At 41.1% G+C, this 19,963-nt stretch overlaps 1 long non-coding RNA gene across 1 annotated transcript; it reads left to right on the top strand.

Moving 5' to 3' along the window:
- Positions 1 to 510: 510 nt before the first annotated feature.
- Positions 511 to 13,274, top strand: LOC119144214. The gene is made up of 3 exons (XR_005102997.1): positions 511 to 599; positions 1,426 to 1,430; positions 13,262 to 13,274. It is a non-coding gene; the product is annotated as an uncharacterized LOC119144214 (long non-coding RNA).
- The last annotated feature ends 6,689 nt before the right edge of the window (positions 13,275 to 19,963 follow it).

The raw sequence follows: 19,963 nt of genomic DNA, 5'->3' as shown, positions 1-19,963 counted from the left end.
GCCATCCCCAGGGAAGCCGGGCTCCATCACACCTAACGGCTACTTGGGAAGACAAACCCCATCACTCTGAATCTGTGTCCCCCCATTCCTTCTTCTCCCCCAGCTTTATATGCTGGCCATGACATCATATGGTATGGAATAGGGCTATGAAGATGGTGAGGGGGCTGGAGCATCTCCCTGATGAGGAAAGGCTGGGAGAGCTGGGCCTGTTCAGCCTGGAGAAGAGAAGACTGAGAGGGGATCTTATCTACAAATATGTCTACAAATACCTCTACAAATATTTTAAGACCGAGTACCAAGAGGATGGGACTAGGCTTCTTTCAGTGGTACCCAGCGACAGGACAGGGGCAACGGGCACAAACTGCAACACAAGAAGTTCCATCTGAATATGTGGGAAAAGTTCTCTACCTAGAGGGTGCCAGAGCCCTGGGACAGGCTGCCCAGAGAGGCTGTGGGGTTTCCTGCTATGGAGACATCCCATACCCGCCTGGACGCGGCTCTGTGCAGCCTGCCCTGGGAGACCCTGAGCAGACCCCCTTTAGCAGGGGTTGGGTAGATGCTCTCCAGAGGTCCCTTCCAACCCTGACTGTTCTGTGATTGTGAAATTTCCTTTGGTCAGTTGGGGTCAGCTCTCAGGTGTCCCAGCTGTGTCCCCTCTGAACTTCTTGTGCTCCCCCAGCCTGCTCGCTGGTGGAGTGAAGTGAGAAGCAGAAAAGGCTGTGATGCTGTGCAAGCTGCTCTGCAATAACTAAAACATCCCTGTGTTATCAACACACTTTTCAGCACAAATCCAAGCCATAGCCCCACACTAGCTACTATGAATAAAATTAACTCTATCCCAGCCAAAACCAGCAGCTTCCTGAAAAGAAAATTTCTGCAGCCAGAAGTTGCAAACTGATGTAAAAAATGCAGACTTGAGTTTATATTTCTTTACTAGTGATGCCACAAGATTGATGTTTTGACTTGTTTTAAAAACCTCAGATTGAGACTAGCACTGTTTAAAACCATGTGGCGTTGAAGAACTAAAAGGATAGAGACAAGACAAGGCACAGTAATAAAAATACAAGTTTTTTTCTAATGCTTGAAGTCTTCAGGTCTGGAAGTTGTAGTCTGAAAATACAAGATTACTCTATTTGTCAAAAGACAACAGAATTTGCATTAGTTTCTCTTACTGCAATCTTTCTTTAAATCAAAAGAAATTACACAGAAGAAATAACGTAGGAAATATGTGGATTCAGCTTTTCCCTCTCAGGAAGACATGACAATTATTACATTTGGTTTGAAATCTGAAAGCTAAAAGGTGTTCTCCCAATATGTGCATTAGCAGTAAGGCAAAAGTTTGAATTAGAATTAAATTAACAACTTTGTTGTTCCACAAGGTGAAAATAATCAAGCTAGGTCCACAAACTATCTGAACTAGGTTAGCAGTGGTGAAATATATAAATATTTTTCAACACACAGGGATCAAGTAGGTCTGTGCAGCGCTGAGATGCTATTTTTGACAGATCGTTTATGATCACTGGTTATTGGGAGAAGGAAAGAGATCTCTTTATTTTTTGTTAGTTTTCCACAAGATCGCAAATTCTTCTGGTAGAAAGATTAAGGACTTTGGGACCTGGAGCCTAGAGAAAGCTCTTGCTTTTTATTTTGCCACTAGATCACACCTTTGTTTTAATGTCTCTACCCAGCTATCCTCCCTGTTCATTTACAAACTGCCTTTGAACTTTTCCATACCCCCAGTTAGATAATAATCATAAACCCTCCCCCAAATGCAAGTGTATAGAGGACAGCAAAAAGATTTCTGCTGCTGAAGCAAGCTGCTATGATCTCTGTCAATATTTTTCTGCAGGGAGTTATGTAGCCTTTCAGATGATGTCACGAGGAAGGTTGAAGCCCGGCAACGCTTCATGCTTGGCATGTGCTTGAAAAATGTAGCTGGATACTTTTCTTCTGTTCCAAATCACAAACCAGGCAAGAATTATAAACAAGAATGAGTCAGTCTTTCTGCTCCCAAACTCCAAATGTGTTAATCTTCTCCTTACTCTGTCAGTTTTGATTTAATTCTGGAGAAGGAAGGTAAAAAAGCAGCCCGACTGAGAGTGACTGCACTCTCCCACAAACCTGAATTACCGAGGTCTAACATCTCCGTCTGTTTTCTAGCGCTTCAGGTCCTGTCCACGCAGTGAGCTAAGGCAGAGCAGCCTTTGCTCTCATGTTCAGAAGTGGCTGTCCCACAACCTCGGGATGCCCAGTGAGCTCCTGTGGCACTACTATTTGTCCAGCTAAGGGAAGGCATCAGGAACAAAATCACTCGACAGGCAACCCGGGATAACACTTTAGCCTACTTTTCTTTTTTTTTTTTTTTTTTTTTTTTTTTTTTCCTTCCTCGTGGTTGTTAATAGTGTTATGCTTGAACGCAAAACTTGTTACAACCCCAGTTGGTCAGAAGAGTGTTTAAAACCTGTTCTAAATACAGTTCCCTGTCCTAGATTTCAGCGGGAATATTCATATAGTTAAAACTACGTGCCTGTGTAAGTGCTAGACTGCATTTATAGGCAAATTGTAGCCTTTAACCCCACCTTAATCTTTTGGGTTTTTTTTTTTTTGTCCTTTCGTTTTCTGAAATCAGATAATTCTTATTTGTTGTATGAAAAGCTTCACTTATATTTTCAAGGCTTACAGAGAAAGCCATAGCCATGCAAGAAAAATATGTTAAAAAACCCTAATAAAAAGAAACAGCAGTATAAAAACAATACAGGAAGATGTAAATCCCAGCTATAAAAAAAATAATCTAAATATAGCAAAGGTGCCTTACCTACATGTATGTGCGGTTTGAGGCAATGTTTTCTTCTTGAAAGAGAAATCTGAATGTAGTCTATATGACATAAGTAAATATTGCCTGGAAAATTAACAACTGTCTGTTTTCAGCAGATATGCTTGAGAAATTAAGGGTAAAAAGAAAAAGGTTAGTAAAGCATCTCAGAAGTGCAGGTGTGACAGCATTAAAAAAAAATACCTGTGAAGAATTAAAGGAAGGGATCGTAGTGCGACCTTTTTTCTTATGTGTAGAGGTGGCTTGAAGGAGGAGAGGAAGGTAGAGGCATGCATGTCTTCTGTGAGAGGCTTCTAATGCCCAGCACATGATTGATTCATCTGTAGCTTCAGCTTTGTGGGTGTAAAAGGAGTTATAAGAACTGGGAGATAAGTCACTCTGCATTCTGGGATGAGGGGAGGAAACCCCCAAATTCTTGAGTTCCTACTATTAGCAACAGAAGAGATGCCTGACATAGTAAATCTGTTTGGAAGGATTAAATAACAGTTTTGTCTTTGCATTATAAAAAGTAAGATCCCATCTGGTATGAGTTTGCTTCTTGTTTACAAATGCCTTAGTTTGAATGAAGAATAGAAAAAAGAGTTACTGCTCATTCCCTCAAGCAAACGAGAAACCCAGCTGATGATGTCCTCCATCACAGGCAGGTCAGCAGGATGCCATTTATAGATGGCCATGGATGTCTCCTCAGATAGCTCCATGTACAAGCATGCACTTGGCCATACCTAAGCTTTCCTGGTGGCATGAACTGCCTTCAGACATGCCTCATTTCCTTTTGATGCATCTTGTCACAGTAACACGGCCTATCACTGCATCACCAAAGTATATTAGGACACATGATAACAGCCACCCATCCAACTGGATGACCTCACTTTCGCCCTACTTTGATTTAGTTCAGTCATTTCTGGTGACTCAGGTGTATAAAACAATTCCCAGGAAATGGCTGAAAAAAACCTGCTGATCACATGGGTTGCATATGCATTTGGGAACACCAACTGCAGTGAACAATTGGGCAGCACAAGTTCAAGTTACACAAAGGATTTAAGTCATACATCGGAAAATATATTTCTCAAGACCGTACCAACACTAACCACAAGTTTAAAGGCTTATTTTTTTCCATGATGTCTTCCTAAGGGGTCAAATTTGAAAATGCAACCCACAAACAAAACATTAAAGTTAATAATGGCTCAATCTAACATCCTCCTTATAATCAAGAAGGAAAGCTACATGTGTACACATGATGAACAAGAATAAATGCTGTAATTATAGCAATGCTAGCACAGACTCTCCTGCTCCGCCTATGTACCTGTGATGTCAGTACATTTACACATACATTTATATAAATGAGAGCAAAATTTATTCTGTTAAGACAAAGAAGATAATGAATTAGTAGTATCGGTTTCACATTTGGGTCTCTATTATTTAAGCCACCTTTGGGAGTAGTTTAAGAGCAGAGGGTCTGATTCTTATTTACACTAATAACATAGCAATGTAAAATAAACTTAAACAAGGGTGTAAATTACATTTAATCTGCCATGCCTGATACAAAAGGGACAGTAGTATAAATGAGAAACTGTCCCAGCAGCTCTCCCTCTGCAAATTGATTAATATATCAACGTTTATTGCAATCTAGTTATCCTCTAAACAAAAGTGACCTAGTGTTGCAATAGAATGGAAGTTTCTTTTAAACTGCTTGACTTGAATACAAGGCAAAACAATACATCTGTATTTCCTCTCCTCTGTTTTATTCCACTTGTATCAGTTGGTCTAATGAGAGGCATTGCCTTTCTCAACATGCCTGCCTTCTCTGCTGTCTCTTTACACCAGTACGGCAACAAGAACATTACCACCATAAAAGTATGTGTTACGTTTAAAAAATGCAGCAGGAAAGAAAAATTTAAAATTCATTTTTCCTTCCTCTCTCTCCCTGTGCTCCTCAAGCTCTTTTGTATTGCCACTTTTTCCTGCCCTGCTTATAGTGAGGTTTATTTCTTTTCCAGCAATGCATTTTAGAGGCGGATGGATCACAGTTGTGTGTTAAATCATGAACAAAACCAATCTCTCCCGCCTTTCTTGTTGTCTGTCCTTTTTACTTAAACATAGCTTCTAGGTTAATGATTCATCCTTCTAAAAGGCTGCTGTGCCTACCAGATTATGCTGTAAAATCTGTCATTCTGTTTATGTTTAAAATACAAGATTAAAGCAGTGGTCATGCTGAGGGAAATGGTTCTCGCGCATAAAAAGAAAGGATCAACCCATGTCTGCTGAAACCAGGCTGTTTTAGCGGAGGCAGCCGTTTTGGTGTGCTGCCAGACCCCAAAGAAATACTTGTCAGCTTTGAAACTTGGTGGCCATTCTTGCACTGAGCACAGCAAGGACCCAGAATAGGGCTTATCACACACTAATGTACCTTTGAAAGTTACAGCAGCCTAGCTGTCTGCAAATTACAGGGAAAGCACTTGAGAAATAAATTATTCAGTCCTAATGGGAAGTGAAAAGGTGAAAAATTTTATTACAAAGTAGCCTGTATGGTACCTTTAAAAGTATTTGGGGCTAGGAATTTGCAGCTGGTAGTGTGGAATTGATATCCAGGTCATATATAGCCAAATTATCATTGGCATTAATGCTCTTTTTTTAAAGTGTCATGCATTAGCATAAAGGCAAATCAGAGCCAGCGTTAGTATATTTTTTGCTACTACAGTGTGACTTACTCACCAGATCAAGTAAGTTGATCCATAAAAACTAGCTGGGTATGTAATGCCAGCTAGATATTAGATTTGAGACTTGTATACACTTGAAAATTTACAAAAATAGCTCATTTGAAATAATTGCTCTGGAACAGCTATTTGGGCAGAAAGCTGTAGGGATATTTCTCAACCATTTTAGATTAGTTATCTCAGTAAATTTCTAAGTATAGACAAGCCCTCGTGATGTGTCCTGCCAAATGAAGATTGTTCTATTCAATTAGCTCTCATTAAGGAAGGCAGAGAGGGGTAAAAGTAGATTCTCATTAAGTATAAATTTTTATATTTATTAAGAAGAAGTGAAAACACAAAAATTCAATTTCACATGTTTTTTACTCACTGAGTGAAGCAGATCTTCTGAAGAAGCCACAAGCCTACTCACTGGAGACTTAAAACGTGTCTGAAAAAGGTTGTTTGACATCTGAGGGACCCAGGCTAATGGGGACACTGCCGTTCGAGGTGAGGGTCTGAATAACAGTTATGAATCATGGTTGTGAATTATGATTATTTCAAAGAAGGGTTGTTGTGGAAACATCTTATGTTTGGGGTGTTTTCTCCCCAAAATTTCGAGCTCGATTTTTAAGCAGGACAGAAAGGAATTTTAAATAAAAGGCAATACTTTTCAGGGACAGGGAGTGAAAACACCATATGTCAGGCATCAGCTCCTCCATAAAAGTCAGAGCTGCCCATAAAAAGCTGACATCTCACTGCAGTGTTTCAAGCAGTAGTGCATTCAAGCACTGAGAAGGCAGATTCTGAGTAGGAAATCCAGACTTTCCTTCTTTCCCCATTGTATCTGTGAGTAGAAAATGCCACTATTTGATACTCAGCGCAGCCCTCAGGAGTGCTGTGTTGAGGCTTCTCTCTGTGCTTGCACTGCTGCTCGTGACCTTCCTCTGTTCCAGAATACTGTGTCTTAGATAAAAAACTTGGCCACTCTTTCTAAAAACCCATAACTAAAGAAATTGCTACATGCATATGGATTAAAAGCTAGTCTATTGCACATATTTAGGTCCTAATTGGACATAGATTACTATCCAGGCCAGACTAAACACTTTTAATTTACCAAACCAGTGCTGGCTATAAAGAGAGGGTGAAATAAATGTTTAATATGTCTTATATCATCTTTCCCAAAATGGTTTCTATTTATCATCCAAGTACCTAATCAATGCAACTACATATAAAATCCACAGATTTTATAGTCCAGCAATAAGTACATGCAAATTATGTTGTCATGTAGGCGTATTGGCTCAAAAAGATGTATAATACCTATCAGGCTAGTTAGCCATTATCTTAATTATGAAGGGATTATCCTTGTAAAGGCAAGGCCATAATAGAATAGGAGTTCTGAAATATGAACAATCTCTAGCTATGTTTACCATTAATTCAGACTGCACTTAGATTCCCATTTCCCCTTTTCTACTGTTTATTTTTGTTAATGTTTATGTGTCCCTTTGTAAGCAGCAATATGGTACAGCATCCCATCAAATGCACTATGAAAGCTCCAAAGAGCCATCCTAAGTATATTAATCCTCCATAAAAATAAATAAGCTATATGAGAGAGAGCATTTCTATAAGGCTTGAGTGTTAGTACTGGCAGCTGGAGCATGAGGTGGTGAGAATGTGTGTGCCAACTTTGAGATTCATGCATGAAAAAGCACTTTGTAGTATTTTTTTTCTGAGATGGGTTTTGTTGGTGGTGTGGTTTTTTTTCCTCTTCATAAAGATTTTTCTGTAATAATGATACTGTCTTTATCCCTCCTTCTGTGGAAGGCAAAAATGCCTTCTGAAGGGTGGGCAAAAGACAGGGGAGCCTGAAAGGGATCCGGTCACACAAGAAAGATGTTTCACAGTTGGGACTTTGCAAATACAATATAGAAAAAACAACAAATATAAGTAAACCCCCATCCCTTCCCAACATTACATTTGCTCTGATGTATTTTCTGAAAGCCGCCCAAGTATAACTATTTATTTTAACTAAAGTAATCAAGATTAATGTCAGCAGTTATGACACACGCTGTTTGCTAAAGAACACATAGAACAATTGCTCAAGGCAAGCTTCATTAAGAAATCAGATAAAATTAGTAAAACTGATTATATTTCAAAACTCAGCAGCGGCAGCAGCTCAAATTGCCATTCAGGAGTCTCCAATTAACACAATTGGTCTTGTTCACAATCAGCTTTGTAATCTCATTAGCCTATTATATTTTAATCATTGGGATAACTGCACAACAAAACTTATTTTATTTTTGCACTGACTGCTGATGGCTTAAGTGAACGTGCAACATACTTTTTCTTTCTCTTTTTCTTTCTTCTCCCCCTTTTTTTTTTTTTTTTTCCTTTCCAGAGAACAATGCAGACTCCTTAGAGCATTATCCTGGTTACAGATTATTACCATACACTCCGTCAGTGCTAGGGAGCACTGACAGCAGGCATCTAATTTGGCATTAATTGGCAGGGGACTAATTGCATAACTGACATTGCTAGTGAAACTTAGAGAGTGTAAGGTAGGGACGGTGCAAAGTATCAGAAAAGAGAGAGAGGGGAGAAAGAACAAGGAAACGCCTGCAGACAGCTCTGTGGACACATGCATGTAACTCGTTTGCCTCCTTGGTGTGCTGCCTTGTTTCATAAATGTGTTGCAGAGATATTGGCCCTTGTAAAAACACAAAGTCTTTCTGTCCTTTAGGTACTGGCAGTCTGCAAATACCTACAATACCAGTGTTTCATTGATATTGAGTATTGCCTGCTGCAATGAGATTATGTTCTATTGATGGGAACTGGGGTGTAACATAGCCATCTACAGAAAGCAATAGGTTGCCCTATTTTCAAGCTGAAAATGCTATGTATTTTATGAACTGCCTCTATCTTGCACACCAGGGATGTCTCTGTGGCTAAAGCCATAATAGGATTTTCCTAAATGATACAGAAATACAAATATTCTGACTGAGCACTTTTCTGGGCTCGTCTTATTTACCAGCAAGCTTTGATACAGTATTTTGCTTCCATCTTTTAAAGGACATTTTCAATTTCCCATTTCCCTTATGAGTGCTTCCTGTAAAGGTGTCAATAACCACTAATTGTGTTCTGCTTGGCCACTCTGCAAATCAAAACAGCAGAGGCAGCAAGCCAATATGCATTCAAATCCCGTTACTTGGCTGCCTCATTCTCAACTGGAAAGATACGAGAAGGCAAATATTCATACAATTGTACAGTGGGAAATTCCGGGTTGCTCCTGTGATCTCCAGAGATACCTATGCATCTGCTGTTAATTCCCAGACTTTTATTTTTAGAGGGTTACTACTGGGGGTATTTCAATGTTGTTTCTTTTATCTTCAGTCCAGGAAATGGCGTGTCTTAGATCAGAGCAAATGTAAAAGGAAATAGCTCTGCAATAAGAGCAGAGGGTATGCAATAATTAAATTAGGAGCTTGCTTCCACAGGCAGGCCAGTGACAGAACATGGAAATTTTACTGTATTGGTGGCCTAAGCAAGTGATGGGTGGGTTTTAGTTGCGCTGAATATCATACAGCGAAAGAAGTCATTGATTTGATTATTTTGCTCCTGTTTCATGACTTACATGTCAGCAGAGTGTTGATTTTCTTAAATCGATTGGTCATGCCAAAGTGTTAGCTGCCTAATTTCTGCTTGTAATATTCAGCCTGGAGTTTGGTTGAGAGCAGTTTCTTGTCAGCATTTGCTGCTGTTGCTCAAAGTGCTTTGATTTCATACTGTCATGGGGGCTGTTTTTCTTTCCTCGTTTGAGGAACAAGCTTTCCAGGGTGGCTGTCCACCAACAGAGGTTTCAGAAACACTTTTCACAGGTGTTTTTCCAATTTTATTTAAAATCTTCGGCTTGGGCAAAAGTTTCTGCTAGAGGAATTCACATACAGAGAAAACCCTTACAGGAAGGACCTCCAGAGGTTCCGAGAGAGCCCAGCTCCAATCGACTGAAAGCACTGAGTGCCTGTGTGCAGGACAACACATTTCCAAGCCCATTTGGTTCTGTTCTGACCCAGAGGGGTAGCAGAGCTGGCACCCTTGAGGTCTCTACCCCCCACGGCCCATTTCAAACCACACTCAGCTTGTGTGCCAGGGGGCCACAGGCCTTATATTTCTGGTGACTGTAGGGCTGACCCTTCCTGATAGTGCTAGAGGATTGCTAAGTCATAGGCTCTTTCTCTTGTGCCCAAGGATCCCAAAGCAGCAACCGATCCCTCTTCCACAAAGCATAGTCAGGGAAAGGAAGATAAATTAGCATTGAAAAAGAGCATGGGAGGATGAGAGATCTTTCATCTGCTAACTAGCATATCTGATTGCATTTATAGTAATCAGATATTTAGAAAAGATGAAAAGTTTACTCCATCATCTTTTGGGGGGCAATAGTTTGAATATATGATGGATTTTGTTATCATTTTGCTTGAAGAACTCCCACTGTTAGTTGCTTTGAGTTTAGTAATCAGCTTATCACCTTCTACCCTATTCTGCTAGTTTACTATGAAAGACATAAAATACACTTGGAGATTGGACAAGCAAGTGATACGATGCTTGTTCTCAAACGGAATTTTGTAAGGAAGGGAGCATTAAGATACCAACTCAAAGTCTCGCTTACCACTTCTGGAAATCCAGATGTGATACAGTGGTACAAGTGGCTACAGGTGAGGCAAATCTGGCACAACTTTGTTGTGAGATATTCAGTGATGTTTCTCTTGTTGTCATCCAGACTTAAGAGTTGTTGCTGGCTCCTTTCTTCACACTGTGTTTTGCCTAGCTCTTTGAGTGAAAGCAGGCTCAGAAGGGCACTGATCTCTAGACAGATAGAGCCCTAAACACACCAATGTACCTGCTGCCAGCCCCCTTCCCTGTACCCTGGGTGTTCTGCACTATCACTTCATTGCACAAGTCAGTTGGCGAGGATTTCTACTTTCCTGTAAAGGTTTGCTGGGATAGGAGCTGGGGCCAGCTCATTCTTAGTATCAAGTGATGCTGTGCTATGTAGATATTGCAGAGTGACAGCCAAACCAAACTGATGCTGTTTAATGCTATAAGTCATGGTTTCTGACAGCTGCTGGCTTATTGGTGCATTTTATTCACCAAGCGTATGTTGCATGAGTTGCAAAGGTGATCCTATCAGTGGAAGTAAGTGGAATCATGATGGCAGGCAGAAATGCACAGGCAGCAGCAGAGCACCACGGCAGCAGAAAGTGTTGAGGGAGGGAGGAAAGTTGTGGTGTTTAGATGGAGTTGAATTCTGCTTCAGAGTCGGTGATTGAGCGTTTCTGACCTGCAAAAGGAGAGCCTCTGCTGCTGTGACTCACGCTGACCATACTCTTACTTTCTCCTTTTGCTCCTGAAGCTTAACCCTGTTGACTTCAGTGCACCTTGGAGCAAGCTGCTTGCCAGCAGCTGCAGCCAAAGTATATGTGAATATGCTCCCTCACTGCATCTGCAGGGTGTATTGGAAGGAAAGTCAATGAGGTTAAGATGCCGCCTCCTACTGCCACCCATGAGATGAGCAAGCTACTCCCAGGCACTAGACTAAGGTACTGGAAGCCATGGTGGTGCCTCCATACAAACACACACTCAGCCAGCTGGGAGACAATTATATCATCTGCATGTGAAGCACCACTATGATGTGATGTCACCAGCCACTGCGGGTTTAAGACTTAAAAGTGCATTCACTACTTAGGTATTTTCTTAAGAAAATATTTGTGGCAATTACGAAAGGCTAGTGTAGCTTTAAAATGCTGTTAAAAATCATTTTGACACTATAGAAAGCAGTGGCTTTTTCCTTAGTGATTGAGTCTAATCTATTTTTTAATTTATTTTTTTGCCCTGTGCCAAAGTTGTTCACATTTTCATTTCATCAGGTCCTTTGCAGCACCATCCAACCATTTTAAGGCTGGGAACACAGTCAGTCCATTGTATATGGCCAAGCTGGCTTTTAAAAGGCTCCACACACCTTGGCAGGATCATCAGGTTTCTCCCTTACAGAGCAGCTTCTCCCTTCAGACCTGGGCTGGTGGGGTACCGTGCAGCCTGCAGGCACAAACAGCCATGCGTGTTGTCTACCGTGAACGCCTGATTCTCCCACTGATGTTGAGCAGCGTGTGCTGTTCTTTGTTTCTGCCATTTTCCAGCCTCTCCCTACCAGCCTGGACAGACAATGACTCCAGAAGACCATAAGCAAAGCAAATGAAAATGATGTGCCTTGGATTTTGCATCAGCACGCCTCAGTTCAGCTTCCGAAGTTCATTGTTAGTCTTTCAGTATGATATCAGCTCCCTCAGCAGCTCAGACAGCAGCAGCAGATGGGCCTAAGAGTTATGATTCCGAGTGTGCCTGCCCCTCCTTGCTCTTCCTGTCTGTCTGTGCGCTCACATTTTGTGTTGTAAAATCACACAGCATGTATCCTGACGCCACCCCCAGCAGCAACAACAGAAAAACCCTGGGACTAACAGAAAATGTATCTGCGGGACTGAAAGATACCTCAGGATCCCAGGATCCTGCTTTCTGCAGTCCCAGGTTGCATTCCCCAGTTAAGCACCATCAATATCAATACTTAATGGTATTCTCTAAGCTCAGGCAGTGAAGAAAATAGGGTTGTTATCTATCAAAGCACATTTTAGTTTTTGACAAGTAAAAAGCAGCATGGGGAATGCAGTAAGTCTGAAATGAAAGCCTAAAAGAAAACTCATATAACATCTGGTGTCATTTATCCCCTGTTGGCCTTCCATAGTGTGATATGATGAGCTTGTTCTGATTTAAGATCAGATGATTTGGTTTGAAAGAGGGGAGTGGGGGATGCAGCCAGTCTGGCAGCAAATTGGGATACAAAATCTGCTCAAATAATTGGAAACACGACAGATTTTCCTTAACTGATGCCAGTGGCATCTTAGTTTATCCATCTCTCTCAGCTGAATTTGTTAAGTGCATTATCTTATTGGTTTTAAAGTTTTCATCTCACTTATTTGCAGGGGAAAATGTGAGCAAATCAGTCATGATGGATTGCCTAATTTTCTGGGCTGAATAAACCGGTTTTATAAGACTGTTGATTCCCGCGTTATTAGTTAATAGAAACATTTATCAATTTCTTTATAGAGAAGGGGAAAAAACTTTAACCAATGATTGCATTTTAAAACTTTCATTAATGTTTCCACATAATGCTTAGTGTTGGACATGAATATGGTAATCACAGATTTAGGGTTGGCTTGATGCAATTTTTTTGTGTCCTTCCTCCCTTCTCTTTTTTCCATAGAAATTTAAAAAAAGTCAAAGCAAAAGGATGTCATTAGATGGGTAATTATACTGAGTGTTCTTTGATCAAGCAAAGGGGCAGAGGAAGAGAAAGATCATTTCCTAGCTAGCAAATGTGGTGCCTGTTTCTATTACCAATTTTCTTTACACAGACGGAGCCTGATTCTATGAGCCTGAACCCTAATGACTTGGCAGTCTCTGTCTTCTTCTTGGTACACTCAAGTGCCTGTCAGATGTTAACTCTGACTTCTGTGTGACTTAAAGTACACTGTTTAAGTTGCCTGCTATTCCATGAATCCACTGAGGTTCTTTGGTCCTAAATAAATACACAAAAGTGTGGTTCTCAATGGAACCTCTGAAAATGTTGGCTTGCTGATAGAGATCCACGTGATACAATCTATGAAGTGACCCTATTTAAAACAAAACAAAGAAAAAAAGTGTTTCACTTCTTAAAGGGAAGGACTTTCTTTTCAGTTTTACAAAATGTCAGGTCTGAGTCTCATCAAAATTCATTTTTAAATGCAGTGTCTCCAAGCAGATGAAGACTCAGTGTAAACAGAGGGATGACGTACCCCGTAGACTGCGTTATATGTGGCACTGGGCACTGCCCCAGCTGATGCACACAGGGAAGAAAGAAGGTCCTCTTGTCCTCACCCAGGGTGTAGCTGTGCCCATTACCTACACATTATAAAGCCCTTTGCATAAAGGGCCTTAATATAACTAAGAATCTCTGCACATTGATCAAACCGAAGTATCATTTAAAAAGACATCAAGTTCAGAGCAAGAATACATCATGTGTGGACTGGTGAATAATGAACTCATGTTCTAAATGAGATGCAGTATGTCCATTAAATTTTTTTTAACACCTCTATTTCCATCTTCAGCTCCTTTTTAACATCTCAGATACCTGTGTTGAGCCTTGGTTCCAGAAGTGCAAAAGACTTCCTTCGGAATAAGAATGAAGGGAGTTAAAAAACTTTTATGCAAGTAGACTTTGCTGTGAAATGTTATCTTTTGTTAGTTCAAAGGTTTCTGAAGATATAAATTCTTCACAACTGCCCTGAGGTACTGAGAATGTAAATTGAATACTTTACAATTTGTAGACTGTTCCTGCAGTAATGTGTATCTCCTCTGTGAGTGAGTGTTTAGGGATTTTTCAATTACTGTAGTCTGAAAACTCTCTGAGATTCTTTAGGGCAGAAAAAGGCTTCCTTCTCAAAGTTGAGTCACTGATGTTCAAATTAGCTGCCAAAAGCATTCTAATGATCTGTGTTCCAGATTTTGCTAAACCGGGAAAAAAATTGGCCCATTTCACTAGGGGAAAAAAAAAAAAAGAAAAAAAAAACCAACCCAAAACCCAAGCTATTCCTTCCCCACTGTAAGTATTCAAGGGTTAGGCATTTTGCCAGGGTCAAGAGTGAGATGAATTGTTGACAATAAGTACACCTTGTTCGGTAGGTCAAGGTCATTATTAAGCGATTCAAATGAACTTCTTTACATTTCCAGGGCTGTAGCATATGTGTGGCCTCCAGGCTCACAGTGTTGTTTAATAGCTTTTGTGAAGCCGTAAGTTAAATGATAAATTGGTTGAATATGTCTTTAAACTCAGTACATTTCAAAATCGTATACAGTACTCTCACATTTTTATATACTGTGATCAAATGCATTTTACAGAGCATATTGCAAATGGTCAGAAATACCTGCATTGTGCCAGCTGATTATGATTTAGCAGTATTTACTGTAGACTACTCTCGCTACAGTTTATTGCTGCTAAGGTCAATAACTAATACAGTTTAACAGCTATTGCATTTCTAATAAGTAAAAGATCCTGGTGTATTTCTAAATGCAATGTGCACCGAAAATAGTGCAGTTAAAACCATGGAACTCCATAATATTAAGTAACTCCTTAGGACATCAGGAAGAACTTATCTGACAGCCAGCAGATCATCTCAATCAACCCAGTTGTCCAGTTGTTGAGCTGTTTCCTGGCCTGAGAACAGGAGGGTGGACTACTGCACCAGGATGGCTCATCTACAGGATCTTTCCTAAAACCACGCATCGTGCATTGGTAATCTCTCTTCAGATACAACACTGGTGTAATTAGTCCCCAGATGAGCTGACGCAAATTGCTTTCCAGGTTTGGTTTGCTGTGTGGTTTCTGCACTGTGATTGGTCATTTGAAGCCACTTCTGACTCAAAAAGTTGGGAATGTTCTCTGAAATGAAAAGGCAGCATTAAAGTGTGATGAGAGGAAGTATTTCTTGCTTGGTGTGAGAGGTAACTGGTAGAATTCATTGCCACAAGGAGAGGTCCTCTGAGAGTTGGAAAGTTAGAAATGAGAGAGAAACTCAGTGGTATTGGAAAGCTGTGGAGCGTCGGTACGTTCAGCTGCCTTCTGCTAGCCTGACTTTGATCGAAACGTTTAGTGAGTATTTCGAGTCTTCTTCTGAGTTTTTTCCTGCCCCTGAACCACTTGCTCTCTGTCTAACATTATCCATTACAAACCTTGTTTTCATTCAGATCTCACTTATTGCTATACTCGTGGACCTTGGAAAAGAAGATCTACCAAAGATTCACTGTTTCCTATTCCATGACTCCCTATCCATCAGCGTCAGTTTGCTCCACCACTTGCGTTACCAGTTACCTTTGTGTGGAATTCTTGTCATCCCAGAGATGCTGTAGCCATTTCAATTATTCAAAACATGTATGGTTTTAAAAGAAAAAAGACACAGCCATCCCTTTCCGGTCAGTTTGTGAAATGGTGTTTTTGTAAACAAGAACCACATCTTTAGAGTTGGGAAATTTGGTTCACAGTTACGGGTAAATGTCCCTTCCCTGCGTCCTGTCTCGCAACAGCCCCTTTTTGCACCCCCAGTGGGCTGGCTGCTTTTTGGCCATGCTGAACATGACACTTACCCTTCTCTGCACATCTGCCAAGGGTCAGAAGTCCTGCGGCGTGGTCTTCATAGACCATCTGTACTATGCCTGGTTTTCAAGTGTGGGATCCAGCAGTGAGGAGATCAGTCTGCATAGGAATTCTTCATGTGATACAACAAATGCATGATTGAAGAGGATTTTAATGTAAGGAAGTATCAGAAACATATTTTTGACCATCATGTCAGGGCTTAGGCATACCAGAGGCTTTCCATGACTTTGAAGAAAAAAAGTCACAACTGATGAGCCTTCCTTAGCTGATCACTTCTTAAATTCCTGTGATAATTCCTCATCGATAACGCGGCTTTAACACAGGGAAATAAGGACACTGACAATTAGGTTATATGTCACAGTTAATTCCCGTGAGATCCAGGAAATAAAAGAATCAAGAGCATTTTGGTGAACACATAGTGGGCATGAGGACATTTTCCACATGGGTTTCTCTGCAATCCAACTTTTTAACCCTGGGTCTTGGACTTTTCTCTAGCACTATTTTGTTGCACAAATTATCCAGGATAAACTGAGTAACTGGGCCAGATTATGGTGTTCGATGTGTTTATTTCTGGGTGAGCAATTTCTGGGATCTGTTAATGTTCCCCAGTCAGATGATGGAAGCGCCGACTTTACCCCTTTCCTGAATGTGTCGGTGTTTCTCCCAGCTGGTCCCTTGCCGGCAAGGATGACATAAGCTGCCGTCGGGCCTGTTCCCTGGCAACCGTCCCATTTCTTGGCTCTTTCAGCTCCAGCTGAGAGCCAGTCCGAGTCACCCTGCACATTTCCAGTGTATCAAACAGACATAGGCTCAAGTTAATCTTGTTAGCACAATGAGGCAGTTTTCAAACATTGCAGCAAATCAAATCATCCCTAAGGACTGGGAGGGAGGGAGGAGAGGGAGGAGGGAGGTTGGGGGAGAAGGAGGCGAAGGCTAAGCATCAAAGGTGGAATTAGCACGGAAGGAGCCCGGCTGCTACCTGGCTGCCCTCAGCAAGCTCCTTTGACGAGGCACCGCTGGATCCTGCTCTTCCCAGTGCCACCTCCCTCCCTGCCAGTCCCCACATCTGCGCCGTGCTCAGAGCGAAGGCAGCAATGGGCAGCGACAGCGAGGGAGCTCATCTATCTGTGAGGAAAGAAGCAGCTTTGATGGTTCCCCAGTGGATGTAATTGTGCTCATTACTGCCCATTTACATTTCATCACTCGATTATCGCAAATGCCTCATTACTGTTGATAAGGGTTTGCTGTTGAACTACTTGCTAACTATTCATTCCTGAGCTTCTCTGTCATCAGGCGGACCAGTGTGAGGCAGGAGTGGACTGGGGAGGGCTGGGGAAGAGGGGGGAGCATGGAGAAGGCATGGGGAGGGAGGAGAGACAGGAGGTGAGAAAGGTCTTCTATCAGATTTGATTAAAGGCTGTGATTTAAATCGATATTTAATAAAGTGGCTGCTGGCACATAACGTGTGCAATTCCCCATGCAGGCAGAATCATGAATCCGAGGGCCTTGCCGCCTGCTACATAACTCAATTGGGTTTTGTGCACTGGTCTGGCACCTGTGTCCCTGAGCACAGCGCCTCCGAGGTAATGGGTTTATGAGCCGATGAACAGAGCTGATAGGTTCTAAATGGATTAACTAGGTGTCTGCAGCCTAGTGATGAATACATCAGGAAGAAAAAAAAAAAAAAAAAAAAGGAGAGTGAGAGAAAGGAAAGAGGGGGAAAAAAATTGTCTGCATAAGCAGAGAGTGATAGAATGTGTTGACAGACACTGTAGCTGTCACGAGCCCCACAGGGTGAAACACCGCTCAGCTCCTGTCAGTCAAGTGCTCTCTGAATAAGGGGTGAAGATAGCAGGCAGCGAGGGTTCACAAGCCTGCAGGTGCCAGGTAGCATCACCCTGCTGCTGCTCCAACAATTGCGGCAAAAGGCTAAAGTGGGGCATGACTCATTTCACAGCTATGGTCGGCTTGCAGGTTCCTCAAAGGTGCTGCATACGCCTCTTCACCTCTTCAGCTGGTGGGCCTGCCTTGCACCATGGCTTAAACGCATGTGCAAGCCAACCTGTATGTGTATTTATATCATCGGAGACAGGTAGTTGTTGCTATTATTGTGGTCTTGCAGTGGTTCCTCAAGCAGGGTTGGATTTCTGCAATGCTAAGCCCTGCACACAGACATCCGCTGTAGGGCAGTTCCTGCCCTTAACTGCTTTTTAAGTGAATAAACCACAAGAGTGACGAAAGAAGTATTATCTTCTTTCCAACTGGGGGATAGGAACCAAAAGATTGAATAATTTGCCCGAGATTCCGTAGGAGAGCTGGAAATTGAACCCAAATCTCTTAAACTCAAGTCTAATGCCCTAAGTATGAAGTCATCCTTCCTCCTGTGGAAGGGACCATGGAGTCTCATAGTCCATGACTGATTTACAGAATATGTGGTAAGTGGAAAATGAAATCAGATAGACTTTAATGCTGACCTCCATTTACTACTATTAAGCTACCAACAGTAAAGTAGTAGGTTGGAGAATTTAGTGGAGTTTTATGTCTTTCCTACCATGTTTCATATCGGCTAACAAGATACATAGTTTGCAAGTGCCATAATCTGCCACGGCACTGCAGAAAAAAAGAAAAAAAAGTCATGTTAGTATGTGCAGAAGTTAGGCAGATAAATGAGCCCATGTCTGTCTCTACTGTCGCAGTTACACAGGAGTTAACCAGACTGGATTGAAGTAGGCAGCTGTTCTTTAGAATATGTTACGTTTTCACCAAAAATGGAAAACTGAACATTTTTATTTGAAAAATACTTCCACAATGCTCATGGGAGTTACATTTTGGATCTTTATCCCACCATTGTTCTTGCTGTGTGATTCTCACTAAACAGATTACATTGCATATAGTTTTCACCTCTTGCTGAGCTGCTGCAATGAATTATGGAATCCATTGGTTTCTCATGGGAAATGAAGTCAGAAATATCAGTACCCCAGATATTTCCAAATTGAAATCTCTAGTTTAAAACAAAACAAAAAAAGGAGAAAAAGAAAAAAAAAAAAGAAAAGAACCTTTTGCAAGAAATAGAAGATTTAAATTTTTTATTGAAAAACGGAGTAATTTTTAGCTTTAAATATGTGTAACGTAGAACAGGGTAGGCATACCAGATAGCTGTTTACTATGTTGTTGCATATAAAGTACATTTAAAAAACATTGTCTGATCATGTCAAGCCATGATTTCAAAAGTCTGCCGAGTCAGGATGCCTCCAGGAGACCAGATTCTCTGAGGATGCTGAGCACCACCTCTTTATTTGAGATATTGCTGTGTACCCACATTTACTGGTTGCTTTTGAAATTCTTGTCCCATTTTCTACTAAGTGTATTTCTGAAATGAAAAAAAAAAAATCAGTGGTATGAGTTACTTTTTTTTTCCCTACAAAACAACTTCTACAACCAAATTGTATGCAATTAGAGTGGCTGGAATCATTCAGTATTATTCAGACCATCTGGGTAAACTACATAATGCCATCCTGGCTGTAGCAAACTGCATTCAAAAGTATTAGGAGAAGAAGAAGGGTTTTCTGTTAGGATGCATTTTGGAAAAGGAAAAGAAAGTTATGGACATGAAGGCAAAAATACCCACCAGTGGATGATCAGAAAACAGTTGGCTCTGTGCAAGATAATGCAAACAAGCTCCTTTCCAATCATAATGCTTGTCTGACACACTGAATTTGTGAGTGATTATCTTCTCATTTCAACTTCACTTTGTATAAACCAGAGAGATCTCAGCCACACAGGTAGCTGAAGACCCTGGACACAACTGTTCTGAGTTCTGAAGTCTTTAAATGATGCCTGTGACTATTAAAGACTCAATAGATGCCATGGTTATACTTATATAAGTCTACATTAAATGAGCAGCCATTAGTAACAACCAAAGTTCATCTTATTATGTCTATATATGCTAAGAGTTTCTTCCTGTTGGTTAGTTCATTGTTATGAAAACAGATTAGATTATAGAATTTCCAATTACTGCTTTGGCATTTTCCCCCTGGAAGCTGAGAGGGGGAAAAAAACCCAAACAAACAAACCAAAAAACCAGTGAACTATCGAATGGAAACAAAAGTGTGACCCACCAAAAGGAAGAAGTTCTTTAATTTGGAAATACCAGTGTGATAAACACCCAGTGCACCATGGGTGGACTCACCATGGAGCATGGAGGGA

The sequence above is a fragment of the Falco rusticolus genome, chromosome 3 (assembly GCF_015220075.1).
Source record: "Falco rusticolus isolate bFalRus1 chromosome 3, bFalRus1.pri, whole genome shotgun sequence".
In the NCBI taxonomy this organism is placed as follows: Eukaryota; Metazoa; Chordata; class Aves; order Falconiformes; family Falconidae; genus Falco; species Falco rusticolus.
Note: the sequence above shows the minus strand (reverse complement) of the source record. Positions and strands in the feature narration are given on the sequence as shown.